Source organism: Pelophylax lessonae (assembly GCF_965119305.1).
Source record: "Pelophylax lessonae genome assembly, chromosome: 3".
Classification (NCBI taxonomy): domain Eukaryota; kingdom Metazoa; phylum Chordata; class Amphibia; order Anura; family Ranidae; genus Pelophylax; species Pelophylax lessonae.
This window is the reverse complement of record NC_138770.1, coordinates 288,430,515-288,445,260: the sequence shown is the minus strand read 5'-3', so window position 1 is coordinate 288,445,260 and position 14,746 is coordinate 288,430,515.

Here is a 14,746-nt window from a genome sequence, read left to right as displayed (position 1 = left end):
CCAGACCCTTATCCGAGCATGCAGCCCGGCAGGCCAGGAAAGGGGAGGGGACGAGCGAGCGGCCCCACCCCCCCTGGACCACACCAGGCCACATGCCCTCAACATGGGGGGGTGTTGGTGCTTTGGGGCAGGGGGAGCTCTGCACCCCCCACCTCAAAGCACCTTGCCCCCATGTTGATGAGGACAAGGGCCTCATCCCCACAACCCTGGCCGGTGGTTGTGGGGGTCTGCGGGCAGGGGGCTCATCGGAATCTGGAAGCCCCCTTTAACAAGGGGGCACCCCAGATCCCGGACCCCCTCCCTATGTGAATGGGTATGGGGTACACTGTACCCCTACCCATTCACCCCATAAAAGGCAGTGTATGGAAATAACGACAGGAGACGTTTTGGAAAGTTTATTAAAAATCTTCATCTGACTCTTCTTGTCTTCTCCTCTCCGGGGTCTTCTCCGGGGTCTTCTGCTCTTTTGCTGTCCGCCCTTCTTGTCTTCTCCTCTCCGGGGTCTTCTGCTCTTTTGCTGTCCCCCTCTTCTTGTGTTCTTCTCTCCGGGGTCTTCTGCTGTCCCCTCTTCTGCTGTCCTCTCTTCTTTTCTTCTCCTCTCCGGTCTTCTGCTCTTTTGCTGTCGGCTGTCAGCTGTCTTCTTCCTCCGGTCCTCCTCCGACGACGTCTCCGCTGATTATGCCTATCTCCGGTCTCTTCAGCTTATTATATAGCCATTAGGGGCGTGGCCCCGATAACGTCATCTGGAGACCCCGCCCCCTCATGTCACAGATGACGTCATATGTGACATGAGGGGGCGGGGCCTCCAGATGACGTCATCGGGGCCACGCCCCTAATGGCTATATAATAAGCTGAAGAGACCGGAGATAGACATAATCAGCGGAGACGTCGTCGGAGGAGGACCGGAGGAAGAAGACAGCCGACAGCCGACAGCAAAAGAGCAGAAGACCGGAGAGGAGAAGAAAAGAAGAGAGGACAGCAGAAGAGGGGACAGCAGAAGACCCCGGAGAGAAGAACACAAGAAGAGGGGGACAGCAAAAGAGCAGAAGACCCCGGAGAGGAGAAGACAAGAAGGGCGGACAGCAAAAGAGCAGAAGACCCCGGAGAAGACCCCGGAGAGGAGAAGACAAGAAGAGTCGGATGAAGATTTTTAATAAACTTTCCAAAACGTCTCCTGTCGTTATTTCCATACACTGCCTTTTATGGGGTGAATGGGTAGGGGTACAGTGTACCCCATACCCATTCACATAGGGAGGGGGTCCGGGATCTGGGGTGCCCCCTTGTTAAAGGGGGCTTCCAGATTCCGATGAGCCCCCTGCCCGCAGACCCCCACAACCACCGGCCAGGGTTGTGGGGATGAGGCCCTTGTCCTCATCAACATGGGGGCAAGGTGCTTTGAGGTGGGGGGTGGAGAGCTCCCCCTGCCCCAAAGCACCAACACCCCCCCATGTTGAGGGCATGTGGCCTGGTGTGGTCCAGGGGGGGTGGGGCCGCTCGCTCGTCCCCTCCCCTTTCCTGGCCTGCCGGGCTGCATGCTCGGATAAGGGTCTGGTATGGATTTTGGGGGGGACCCCACGCCGTTTTTTCGGCATGGGGCTACCCTCAAATTCCATAACAGACCCGAAGGGCCTGGTTTGGAACCCTGGGGGGGACCCCCACGCCGTTTTTTTCCCATTTTGGCGTGGAGTTCCCCCTCAAGATTCCCACAGCGCAAGTCACCCCGCAAGTCGGATCCGACTTGCGGTGTTGCGGTGCGACCTCCATTCAAATCAATAGGCTCCCATAGGGAACCATTGATTTTGAATGGAAGAAAAAAAAACGTATAACGTGGCTTAACGCACGTTAAGCAACGTTATAGCAAAGTTATTCAGCTTTTAGCAGCGTCAGGCGTTTTTAACGCTGTAACGCTGGTCCTCAGAACGCGCAGGTGGTGGGTTCTTGTTGCAGCCTAAAAACGCCTAAGCCACTTACAGCTCAAAAACGTCTGAGTGTGCATGAGGCCATAGAATAACATGGAGGGGCATTTTTAGGCTGCAAAAAGAAAACGCCTGACGCTGCTTACAGCAGCGTTAAAAACGTCCCGTGTGCATGGGGCCTTATTCTTTTGTAATAATACATATGCAGCAGGGACCGCACTGACTTGTGAGTTTGCATATTTTTACGGTTTAAACCATTTTACCTCTTTAATAGCAATAAAAACACTATCCATCCCACTGGATATTACGTCATGAGATAAAATACTGAGTGGTTTCACAAGTAAAATACCTGTGACTCATGCTTTATTTAAGTAGCTTTTTTTGTGAATTGCAAAAAAAGTTGGAAAAAAGCTGAGTTATTTTATCTCCGATTTTAAAATTAAAATAACTCTTTGTGAATTGACCCCTGTATGTGATGATGCACCCTAAGAGGACCAGGGAATGTCAATCACAGTGGATCTGCTGATGAAGGTCTTATGTGACCCTGGGTGTCATGCAGACCACATGTACAGCAATAATCCTCCTAGGTATAAACAATGGGTATAGAAAATAATCACCCCCTTTAAAATAACCACATTTTGTTGCATTGCAGCCTAAATGAGTTTTTGTTTTTTTAATTTTTTATATGTTTTTTCTGACGTGTTAGTGTTATATCTTTCACTTGGATGTTATAAGTTGCAGTTGAGTAAATACAGCTGGATAAAACAAAAACTGTGTCTGTCTTCATTTCAGGTTGCAAATCAATATGTGATTTTGTAAAGGTTTAAGGACAAAATAGAGAGGGGAGATAATAAAATGTCATTAGGGCTGGATGACTGCAAAATTCTAAAATCTGCATGATCACAGAAGGCTAAAGCCATCCAACACAGTCAGAGCCGCTGTTCTAACTATGCAAAGTTAGTGCAGTGATCTCCCCAGCTGAGCTGTTGTGTTCTGACAGGGGGGCTGCCCTCCTGCCAGAAAACTCTAAAGCCCCATACACACACGCAGATCGTCGTCATACAAATGTTCGTCTTTTCTCCCCGGGATGTCGGTGTCTGTTGAAAAGTGCAAAGACAGCACAAGGACAGCACAAGAATTTTGTCCGCAGACTTCAGCTGACTGCAGAAGTGATGTCATGTAATGGTTAACTTTCCCTGTGTTTTTTATTTTCTGAGCATGCCCAGTCTTGCAAATCTGCGGTCTGTCGGCTGATTTCTGTACTGACAGGCAAACAATTGTCCGTTCTGGTGTCCGCAGACAAAAATTTTCATGTTTGCAAGAAAGACTCTTGTCCGCGGATTGTGTGCAGACAGCTGTCGGAGGCACCATACTAACACGCATACAATCGGCAGATCTTTCGTCCGCCGACGTTTGTATGAAGACGATCTGCGTGTGTGTACGGGGCTTAATCAGAGCTATCTGACATTGGCTGAGAGAGCACTGATCGGGAGTCGGTCGGCTTCTGGTTTTCCAGCATGCTCGTCTGATAGAAGCTGGCCAAACGGCTGTCATCTGTCGGACAGAATGACACACACACGGGCTGAATGTAGGTCTTTTTATTTTAACAGGCCGATGTTGCCTGACATTCGGCCCATGTGTACAGGGCTTTAGGCTGGAGTTCTGCTCAAATTCAACATCTTCACTGTCAGGAGCCATAAATGATGACTTCTGTGCTGCAATGAACTAATTTAATAGGTGGGGAATCACTAACTGCTAGATGCAGACATGCACATGGGCACAATAGTGTACAATGCTGTGAAGTGCTGTTTGGTTCTTCTCTACACACATCGCCTTCTGAAAATGCTGCTTGTCTAGCAGTCATTATGATCCTTTGGCCTTCAAAACTTTGAGTAACTGTCCTTGAACAAGTGTATAAATAAGGACGTTTCTCAAACTTTCCTGAGCTGCATAGTTGTCCTTGCTCAATAATACTACAGTTAATGAAGTCACTGGATTACCATAACAGAAAAGCATTCTGAGGAGGAGGCCAGCAATGACAGCCCACATATTTTTCTCATGACAAGTTTGCTTCAAATCTCCAACGCTACCAAAGAGCAGCCTATCAACTGCTTGAAAGCTGCATAGAATCAAATGTCTTATCACCACTCAGTGCCTGAATGCTGAAGGTTTTCAGCATTGTAGCACACAGAGTGAATTTTGTTTTATGTTTTAACACTTAGGCCCCTTTCACACATACGGCCCGTTTGTCTGTTTTTCATCCATCCGTTAACGGATGAAAAAACGGACATCAATGCATCTCTATGTAAAAACGGATGACAGCGGTTGATCATCCGTTAACATCTGTTTTTATCCGCTTCCGTCAATGTCCATTTTTTGGAACAGATGAATGCCCTATTTTTCATCCGTCAAAAAAAACGGATTGGACGAAAAACGGATGTAAACAGACAAACGGTCTGTTTTTCATCCGTTTTTGCATTGGTAGTGGATGTAAAAAAAACGTATGATAAAACGGATGAAAAACTGATACATTTTGACATGACTGAACTGATGAACTGAACGGACCGTATGTGTGAAAGGAGCCTTTGGCTACAATCACATTTTTGCACTGTGCTAATGCCCACTAAAACCACAATTTAACGCTACATCAATCTGAATGCCCAACCAATGCACATATACAATAAACAAACACAAACCTGAGCTACGTTGCAATACACTTCATAGATTTTTTTTTTAAGCTCTTCAGTGTAGAGAAAGACACTCCCAAAATGTTTTATCCGTTGTGAAGAACACAAAAAAAGTGCACAGGGTGTACACATGGTGCTCCTCTGAAGAGAAAGGACCCTAGCCCTGATCGCCCAGGACTAGTTGGATCTCTCCCTATGAAAGGGAGAGAACCTGACAAAAAGACCATGTGCCTTCCCCCCAAGACTTTCAGGGCTATTCCAAGGACCTACACCCTACTAGTCGGGGTGAGTAAAGTGCATACATGCTGTGGAAAAATGTGCAAGTGAAACACAACAAGTGCTTCAAAAGTGCCAATGTGCTGGACAAAGACAGGTATTTAAGCCAAAATTAAAAATTCCTCTGGTTCTAACCAAAAGGCACAGCCCTGAAGGCAAGTCTGTGAGTGTGTAATGGTGCAGTTACCTTGGTGTCATAAAACTCAAATGAGCTCCATCATGTAAGAATTTCTAGCATCCCTGGACTGCCACTCCAGGGGCACATACACCGTGCATTTCTCTCAGGCCAGCTTCTAGCCAGACCAGTGCATAACCATCCCTACCTGGAAGGCATAAGAACTTATGAAGCTTAGGGAGAGCCTTGTTTTAAACTGGGGACCAGCCTGGGGCACCAGGCCAGAATCAACTATTCTAGCAAAATGACTTACAAAAATTGGTTTGTTTCTGAGCATGGTCAGTTCTGCTTTTTTTTTTTACTGATCATACATTTTGCAATTTTTTGCTGTGTTATCATTAAAATTGAATACAATGAACACACTTTGGAATGATTCACAAGAACACAGAGGCCCATAAATTATTATTAATATACAGGATTTATATAGCGGCAACAGTTTGCTCAGTGCTTTACAATGTTAGGGCAGACAGTACAATTACAATACAATTGAAAACAGGAGGACTCCGAGGACTCTGCTCATTAAAGTTTGCAATCTAGAAGGGAGGATCAAGTGATACAAAAGGTAATAACAGTGGGGGATGAGCTGATGAAGAAAATGAAAGTACAGTTGTTAGGTGGAGGCAGGATAGGCTTCTTTGAAGAGAAACAGTTTCAGGGATCACCTAAAAGTGGATAGAGTTAGAGATAGACAGATTGGTGTAGGAAATTCCAGAGGATGGGAGAGGCTCAGGGGAAGTTCTGGAGGTAAGTATAGGAGGAAGTGACGAGGTAGCTAGAGAGCAGGAGGATATGGGAGTGTATCACCCTCTAGTGTGTGCTAGAAGTAGTGTAGGGTTTGTTAGTGTAGGTTTTGTTAGCATAGGTAAAGTTAGTTAGCTCAGGGCTAAGCCTGAGCTGTGAATCTGGGTAAGGGTTTAGTGAGTCAGAGCTGGATGACTCATCCTAACAGCTGTCTGGTGCCTCCCCCTGTTTCTGGAACATTGGAGAATGTTCTAGAGGGCAGGGGGTTAGGAGGTGCTGCCTGAAATATTTATGAGGCCTCGGCCAATCCCCAGGAGTAGGCTGGCAGGGGGTGGAGTCTACCTCAAAAATAGACATGGGCTAAGCCAGCAGGGCAGTTGGGTGTAAGATGGAGATGCATTGCTAAGGAGACTGTCGGTGGCCCTAAGGTGTGTCGCCTAGTCTTGAGGGAGTGACCTTGATCAGGGCTCAGGTGCTTATATGAAGGCATTCAGTGTGGAAGCTCAGATGCCATATAAAGAAAAATGGGCAAGGACATAGCGTAAGCTTCCACACTGAATGCCTTCATATATGCTACATTGAACTACACCTGGCGGATCCCCCTGTTGATAATTAAGCTGGCTGAGGTCTATCCATTTAATTGGGTGACCATATACAGTACATTTGGTAAGCGGCCTTTTTGGATGTTTTGGTGATCTATCCTACATCTTTATATTCATCAACGGCGTGGTGTTTGTCTGCTGGGATTTGTGGTTCCTTCTTCTGATTTTTGTTTTTGCATGGGATATATGTTCATTATTGAGATTTTACATGTGAGTGCACAACTTTGTCTCCGTTTCATGTGATTGTATGTACGGTATCACGCTATGTTCTTGAACCCTTTTTTTTCACATACGGTCTCTGAGCATCCGATATTGAATGTCCTATACTACACGCCGTATTGAATTACACGTGGCGGATCTTTTCATTATCAATTAAGTGTGCTGAGGTCTATCCATTAAATTGGATGACCACCTACATCTGGTAAGCAGCTTTTTGGGATTTACTCTTGAGTGTTTCCATCCAGTAACGGAATGGCATTCATATGCTGAGACTTGTGGTTCTTCTTATCAACATTCCATTCACATTGGATTTATTTGGCACATTCACTGGGACTGTCCATGTGGACTTATAGGGACTTATATTTCATATTATTTATTTATTCATATTAATTTATCTATTTACTTTTTTGAGTATCACATGTTTACATTATTTGTTACTATTTATTTACACAACCAAATGGATTAAGCGCTACACATATTTATATACAGCAATTTTTTGGATTTTCTATGGGTCCATGTGTGCAGCTTCCCCCTATTTATTTCAATTAGATAATATCACGTCACCTTTTCACTCAGTAGCGCAGAAATCCATCCACTTTTTTATTGTAACCATATTATACTTACCTCCTCTGTGCAGTTGGTTTTGCACAGGGCAGCCCCGATCCTCCTCTTCTTGGGTCCCTCGCCGACGCTCCTGGCTCCTCCCTCCTGTTGAGTGCCCCCACAGCAAGCAGGGGGGCGCCGAGCTGTAGCTCAGTGTGTCCATTTAGACATGGAGCTGCCGTTCGACCACGCCCCTCTCTCTCCTGATTGGCTAACTTAGTTTGACAGCAGCGGGAGCCAATGGCGCCACTGCTGTGTCTCAGCCAATCAGGAGAGAGAGTCCCAGATGGCTGAGGCACTCGTGCACATTGCTGGATAGGGAGGGGGCTCAGGTAAGTATTAGGGGGGCTATGGGGAGCTGGTGAACACAGAAGATTTTTTATCTTAATGCATAAAATGCATTAAAGCGGAGTTCCGGCCGCAAAATTGTTACTTTACATTTTGTGGCATCCGCTTCCTTATTGTAACCTGAAAAAGAATTGGATATTCCTGAATTTTTTATTTTTTTTACCTACCTTGTTTCAGAAGAAAATATACTCACCTTTCCTTCCACTTCCTCCCTGTGTGGCCGCGGCCCGTGCCGTCACTTCCTGTCCCGCAATGCGTCCTTGGAGCTCTTACTCATCACTCCCAGAAGGCAATGGGCAGTGACGTAGGCGGCCGGCCGCTCCTCTCATCGTGTTATTTGCAAAAAGGAAATGACGCGATGATATGGAAACTGATCGCATAGTACTGCGCATGCGCGAGATTTTGCGCCGCATTCTGCATTCACAACCAGGAAGAAGGGAAGACATCTATACACTGCGGCTTCGTATAACCCCAGCAAAGATGGCCACGCATAGCAAAGGATTTTAAAAGTAAGAATTTCTGATAAATAAAAACATATAAAACTATTAACTACTGGATTAGCGGATATATTAAGGGCTAAGGATCACTATTTGGGCAATATTTTTTATCAAAAAAAAGTTTCTGAGGCCGGAACTCCGCTTTAAGCTAAAAAGCCTTCTGACTGTACAACCCCTTTAATAAAGTCCGCAATTGCATTTTTTTCTGACAGAAAATATGAATATTGTCAAATCCAGCTAAATAAAATGTTAAGTCTTTTTGAGTGCTGGAGACTCTGTACAGTGAGGGTGTTGCTGAAACTAAGCCATTCATGGCAAGAAGATTAAGGAAGCTTAGCTTGAAGTGTAAAATATTAAACACCCCATCTACTTACCGTGGAATGCAAAATATGACAAAGTGTGTGCGTGTGTGTGTGTGTATTTATATTTATATACTGTATAGATATTTGCTGATTAAAATTGCCAACATATTGCACAAAACAAATAAGAAGCAAAAGTTATATTCTAATGCATGCGCTGTTAACAAAAATCTATACACATCCAAATTGAAAATCTATATATATATTCTAAAAATGAAAACAAAGAAAAAAAAAAAGTAAGTTGAACAATGAATCTTTGCCCATGCTGTAGCTTTCAAAGCTGTAGAACTACCTCATCGTGGTGAACAGGAAAGCTGTTACTGCAGCTTTTCATAGTGCCAGACTTTACTATTTCTCGCCGTGGAAGCTGTTCAAACATCTCAATCAGCACAATATTTGCTGTCGGACAGGTCATGGTTATTTTTTGCAAAGCTACTCATTTAGCTGAGGAAATACACATTCTCAGCTTCCTATTCATCTCTCACTTGTTCTCAATCATCATTATGGTGCAGCAGTTTGGCAGTTATTGTCCTGCAGATATATTTGTCACAAGGACGTTATATAGATGGTATGTGGAAGTATGTGGAGAAAGGTCCAGTTGTTGGCATTTTATAAGACCCTGTAGGCTTGTTCTAGGAGTTGTCTGGCACATTTCCTATATTATTGCATAAGGGTGACATGGTTTAATGTGAATGCAGCATCATCATTTAGAAATACTTTTTCAGACCGCAGCCATCTGTTGTTCTCTTAAAGTTAGGCAATTGTTCTATGACAACTTCCTCTTGAAGCTCACTGGGGTTGATTTACTAAAGACAAATAGACCCTCTGCAAGTGTAGTTGCTCCAGAGCTTAGTAAATGAGGTAAAGCTTAACTTTGCAAAGACTAACCAATCACGTGCGGGACAATAAAAATATTCAGCATTTTCGCTTGCACATGATTGGATGATGAAAGTCAGCAGAGCTTCTGCTCATTTACTAAGCTCTGGAGAACCTGCACTTGCAAATTGCACAGTCTATTTGCCTTTAGTAAATCAACCCTTTTGTGTATATTTTCAGATATGTAGGGCCATCTCTCCTTCATTCTTTCTTCTGAGCTTCAAACTTTCTTTCAATTTGCATCTGTTACCCAGGTGGAAATTAAAATTTCTTGTCTAGATGAGGTTTGGGGGAATAAGAGTTGTAGAACTTAAGCTGGCCTTACTCTGTTTAAATTTTGTTCAGTAGCCTAATGAACAATCCAACATTTATTTAGTTGGCGGCTCTGTCAGCCCCCTTCCACCAAACATCCTTTGAATAAAAATTGGAAGGAGCTGAGCAGAAAATTGGCAGCCTGAACAGTAACTATATCCAATCAGATACAGCCGGAGTTTAGGTATTCTGACAACCACTGGCACTTGCTATCAGAATACAATAGTCACAGTGGGAGATCAGTCCATCTGCACTATATAGCACGAATCATAAAATCTGTTACCTTTCTTTTTTGTTCAGCCAACAGGCTAAGCTCAAAAAATGTGCATGGCGAGTCCTAGTGATTGTTTAGCACTAAAACTGTACATTTTCTGTACAAGCTGTCTGAAGACCTACCTTCTGAAAATAAAGTGGTTGTAAAGCCTCAAGGTTTTTTACCCTAATGTATTCTATGCATTAGGTTAAAAAACCTTTTCTGCAGCAGGATCCCTCCCCAACCCCCACCCCCTTATTCTTACCTGAACCCGTTTTGATTCAGCGACCTGCACGAGAACAGCGGCTCTTGCCCCTGTCTCCCTCCTCATTGGGTAGCTTAATAGCTGTCAATCAAATGCTGTGACGAGGGAGCGAGGGGCCTTGCTGAGTTGCCTGGTCTGTGTCAATAGACGTAGACAGGAAGGCTCAAGAGTGATCCCGCACGGGTGCCCCCATGGAAAGCTGCTTTCCATGGGGGCGCTCAACAAAGAAAATGGGCCTGGATTGCTGGCAACGGACCCCAGAAAAGGAGGATCGGAATTGCTCTGTGCAAAACCATTGCACAGAGCAGCTAAGTATTCCATGTTTTGTTATTTTAATTTATTTTTAAACAAAGGTTTAATGTTTCTTCGATTTATTCTGGATAAGCACTGTACATGCAGCACTCAGCTTTTGATTTTTGTTTTTAAACTGATGAGTTATTTTTAACTTGGAAGATGGAAATTCGTTTTTAAAAAGTAAAACCTGTTCTAGGAGGAAAGGGTGATCACGGGACATACATTTTAGAAGTGAGTGGAGACAGAAACTTAGAAAATGGGAACTGTTATTGTGTGCGTTCTTGGATGTCTTCCTAGACATAATTAGTATCTTTATAATCCATAAAATGTAGGTCTGTAGGTGTGTCTTTAGGGGAATTTAGCAGGTATTTACATTGCTGCATAAATAAATTATTTTTTTAATAGATGGGTTCTCCATTGCACACTATTACTGTAATAAAAACTGAAATATGTACTATGTCCTTTGCTTACTGTTTCAAATATTCTCTACTAAGTAGCTGTTTGTTAAAAATGTTTAAACCCCCACAAAAAAATCGAATACTTTGCAACTTACCAGTCCTAAATTGAGGTGGCCGCATTCGTTTTTTTAAAATCTTTTTTTCTACCTGGTAATCCTGAGAAAAATTCACTTCCTGTCCTAGGATGGCTATGCTCACTCACTCCACTTTATGTAGGGAGGGAAGCATAGTTTCCCCCAGGCTGAACCTTAAAGTGGTAGTAGTGTCTTGTCTGACATTTTTTCCTACAGGTTAGCTTATAAGAAATCTTACTTGTAGATGAAATGAATATCTCCTAAACGTGCACCATTTAGGAGATATTCCATGGAGCAGCAGCCGGTGGCCTTGCCGGCGCATGCACTCTAAAAGAATGGCACACCGTGCTGTTCCTTCAGAGGTCTGGGCTGTAAACAGTGAATCCCGTGCACAGGCGCGGGAGTGACATCATCGTGGGTCAGCCAGTCAGACAGCCGGAGCTTACAAATCCGAAAGGAAGACCTGGTGAAGATGGAAGCCCTGTCAGTGGTGACAGCGTGCTACTGGAGGGCTTCGTTTTAAGCTAAGTCTCTCATAATGTGTCAGTATGCAATGAATACTAGCACATTATGACATTGCCTTGTGGGGTGAAATTTTATTTTTTACAAATTTTACTCCTGCTAATAGCATGTCTGCATCAGTTTATCTTTATTACCTGGTGGTTGGTAGGATTCATAGTTTACAGAAGGAAGCTAACGTTGTTTCTGCTTTCAGTTCAGCTCAGAGGAAATAAGGTCGATTTTGACAAAATTAACAGGTATTTTTTGTACTTGCGGAAATTGTCCTTACCATGAAAGAATAAAAGAAAAGCATCCTATACTCAGAGATGTATAGTAACGAAGTAGAACTACTTAAGTACTGTACTTAAGTACCGAAATGCGGTATCTGTACTTTCCTAGAGTAGAATTTTTTTCTCCTACTTCTACTTTTACTTCACTACATTTTTTCGATGATTTCGATACTTCTACTCAAGTATTTTTTTTTTGTGCTGCATAGTTACTCGTTACTTTTAAAAAAATTACCACTGCCAGAACAGTAGATGGCAGGTTTCATGAAGCTCAAAAAAATGTGTATAACGTCATTTGTAAATCAGCGCATACGAAAATAAATGTATAATAAAAGCTGCTATACCAAATCTTTCCAATAAAAAGAAAATATGAAACAAACAAATAAATGGTGCTACAGCGCTTAAAGTGCATCAAGAAACTACTAGCAAACACAACTTGGCTGTGCGAATAAAGTGCCTGTGCAATCGATATAATATCATTGTTGCCCCCAGTGCCCTGCCCACACTCCACACAGTATCAGAAATAAAGTGACATGAATGTGCTAAAGCCTAAATGCAGTGAAAATAATTATTCCCACAATGTAACAGTAAATTCAATTCATATAAAATATGACAATAAATCACAATAAAATAAGTTATGAAATAAGTTAGGTCAGGTGCGTGCAACAAGTTGAAGTGTGTAAACCTATCTATAACGAAAAGTCCATAAATGAATTCCAGTGTGCAAATCTAAAGTGTCACTTCACTTGTCAGATGCTTCCACCTCCTTCAGTGCTCGAGTGACCGACCAACACACTTAATGGTGGTGGCACTGGTGGATAGGGTCTGGGTGGCACTGTGGCACTGGCACTGACTGCACTGGTTCAAAAAGCCATATATATTTAATTATTTCAATTCTCAATCTCATAGGTCCTCTCCTCATAAGATATTAATAACTTAAGATTAGGTGATGAACTTCTTGGTGGCCCTGGCAGGATGACGGGGACACCCGCCACTTCTGGAGCCGAGCCGCTGTGATTCCCCAACATGTGACAAAGTGACAGCCAGGAGATCTAGTGGCTAGTAGTGCTCAACAATACCGCTTTTATATATAAAAATGAAATAAAATATACTGACTCACAATTTAGTAGTAGGTAGCGTGTAGCAGTAGGCAGCACAACTCAATTCTATCAATCCCACAGCCTCGCTCGCGCCGCGGCCCGCGTAATCACTGTCATGATCATCAAGTTAAGACCGCACAGGTGGAGCCATGCTGCCGTCTTCCCGCTCGAGGTCTCTGCCTCTAGACGTGTTGTGTGTCACTCAGACTCCACCCCTTAGGGCCCTTACTGAGAGGAGTTGTGATAAGGGCGGCGGGACTCGGAGCATTTTCTTTGTTATCTTATCTTCTTCTCTATGAGGTGAGTGAGGTGGACCTTGGAGAGGGCCTAATCCTTGCCATGGCAAATGTGCCATTTGAGAATCAAATAATCAATATACAATATTAATATATTATATACACACGGGTCATGGGTGGCTTTTTTGAACCAAGAAGAGTGAGACTGATGGCTATGATGATTATCCGACCATCCATGGTCCATGGACCATAAGTGTTGTGTTGTGGTGCGGCCTGTGCTTCCTGCGGCCTGCCTCTGCGGCTGTGCCTGCACTGCAGTGGCCACTGGCAGTGGCACTTGACTTGAGCAAAGCAAATGAGCACTACTAGTGTGAAGGACAGGTGGTGGAAGCATGTTCTGACAAGTTCTTATAATGAAAATAATATAGACAGCTTTTTGAACCAGTGCAGTGCCAGTGCTACTAAGGTGAGAGACAGAGAGAGAGGCTATCCAGTCCACCACTTTACTTCAGCAGATCACAGAAGAAAGGTGGAAGCATCTGACAGCAAGTGACAAGCACTTCTTAGATTGCACACTGGAATTCAGTTATGGACTTTTCGTTATAAAGTTTAGTTTACACACTTAAACTTGCACCTAACTTATTCACAATCACAACTTATTTTATTGTGGTATTGTCATATATATTTTATATGAATTAAATTTACATTGTGGGAATAATTTGCACTGCATTTAGCACAGACATGTCACTTTATTTTTGATACTGTGGGCGATGATTTTGAATACAAGAAGAATATATATATACAGTGGGTACGGAAAGTATTCAGACCCCCTTAAATTTTTCACTCTTTGTTATATTGCAGCCATTTGCTAAAATCATTTAAGTTCATTCTTCTTCCTCATGAATGTACACATAGCACCCCATACTGACAGAAAAACACAGAATTGTTGACATTGTTGCAGATTTATTAAAAAAGAAAAACTGAAATATCACATGGTCCTAAGTATTCAGACCCTTTGCTCAGTATTTAGTAGAAGCCCCCTTTTGATCTAATACAGCCAGGAGTCTTTTTGGGAAAGATGCAGTCTTTCACACCTGGATTTGGGGATCCTCTGCCATTCCTCCTTGCAGTTCCTCTCCAGTTCTGTCAGGTTGGATGGTAAACGTTGGTGGACAGCCATTTTTAGGTCTCTCCAGAGATGCGCAATTGGGTTTAAGTCAGGGCTCTGGCTGGGCCATTCAAGAACAGTCACGGAGTTGTTGTGAAGCCACTCCTTCGTTATTTTAGCTGTGTGCTTATTGTCATTGTCTTGTTGGAAGGTAAACCTTCGGCCCAGTCTGAGGTCCAGAGCACTCTGGAGAAGGTTTTTGTCCAGGATATCCCTGTACTTGGCCGCATTCATCTTTCCCTCGATTGCAACCAGTCATCCTGTCCCTGCAGCTGAAAAACACCCCCACAGCATGATGCTGCCACCACCATGCTTCACTGTTGGGACTGTATTGGACAGGTGATGAGCAGTGCCTGGTTTTCTCCACATATACCGCTTAGAATTAAGGCCAAAAAGTTCTATTTTGGTCTCATCAGACCAGAGAATCTTATTTCTCACCATCTTGGAGTCCTTCAGGTGTTTTTTAGCAAACTCCATGCGGGCTTTCATTTGTCTTACA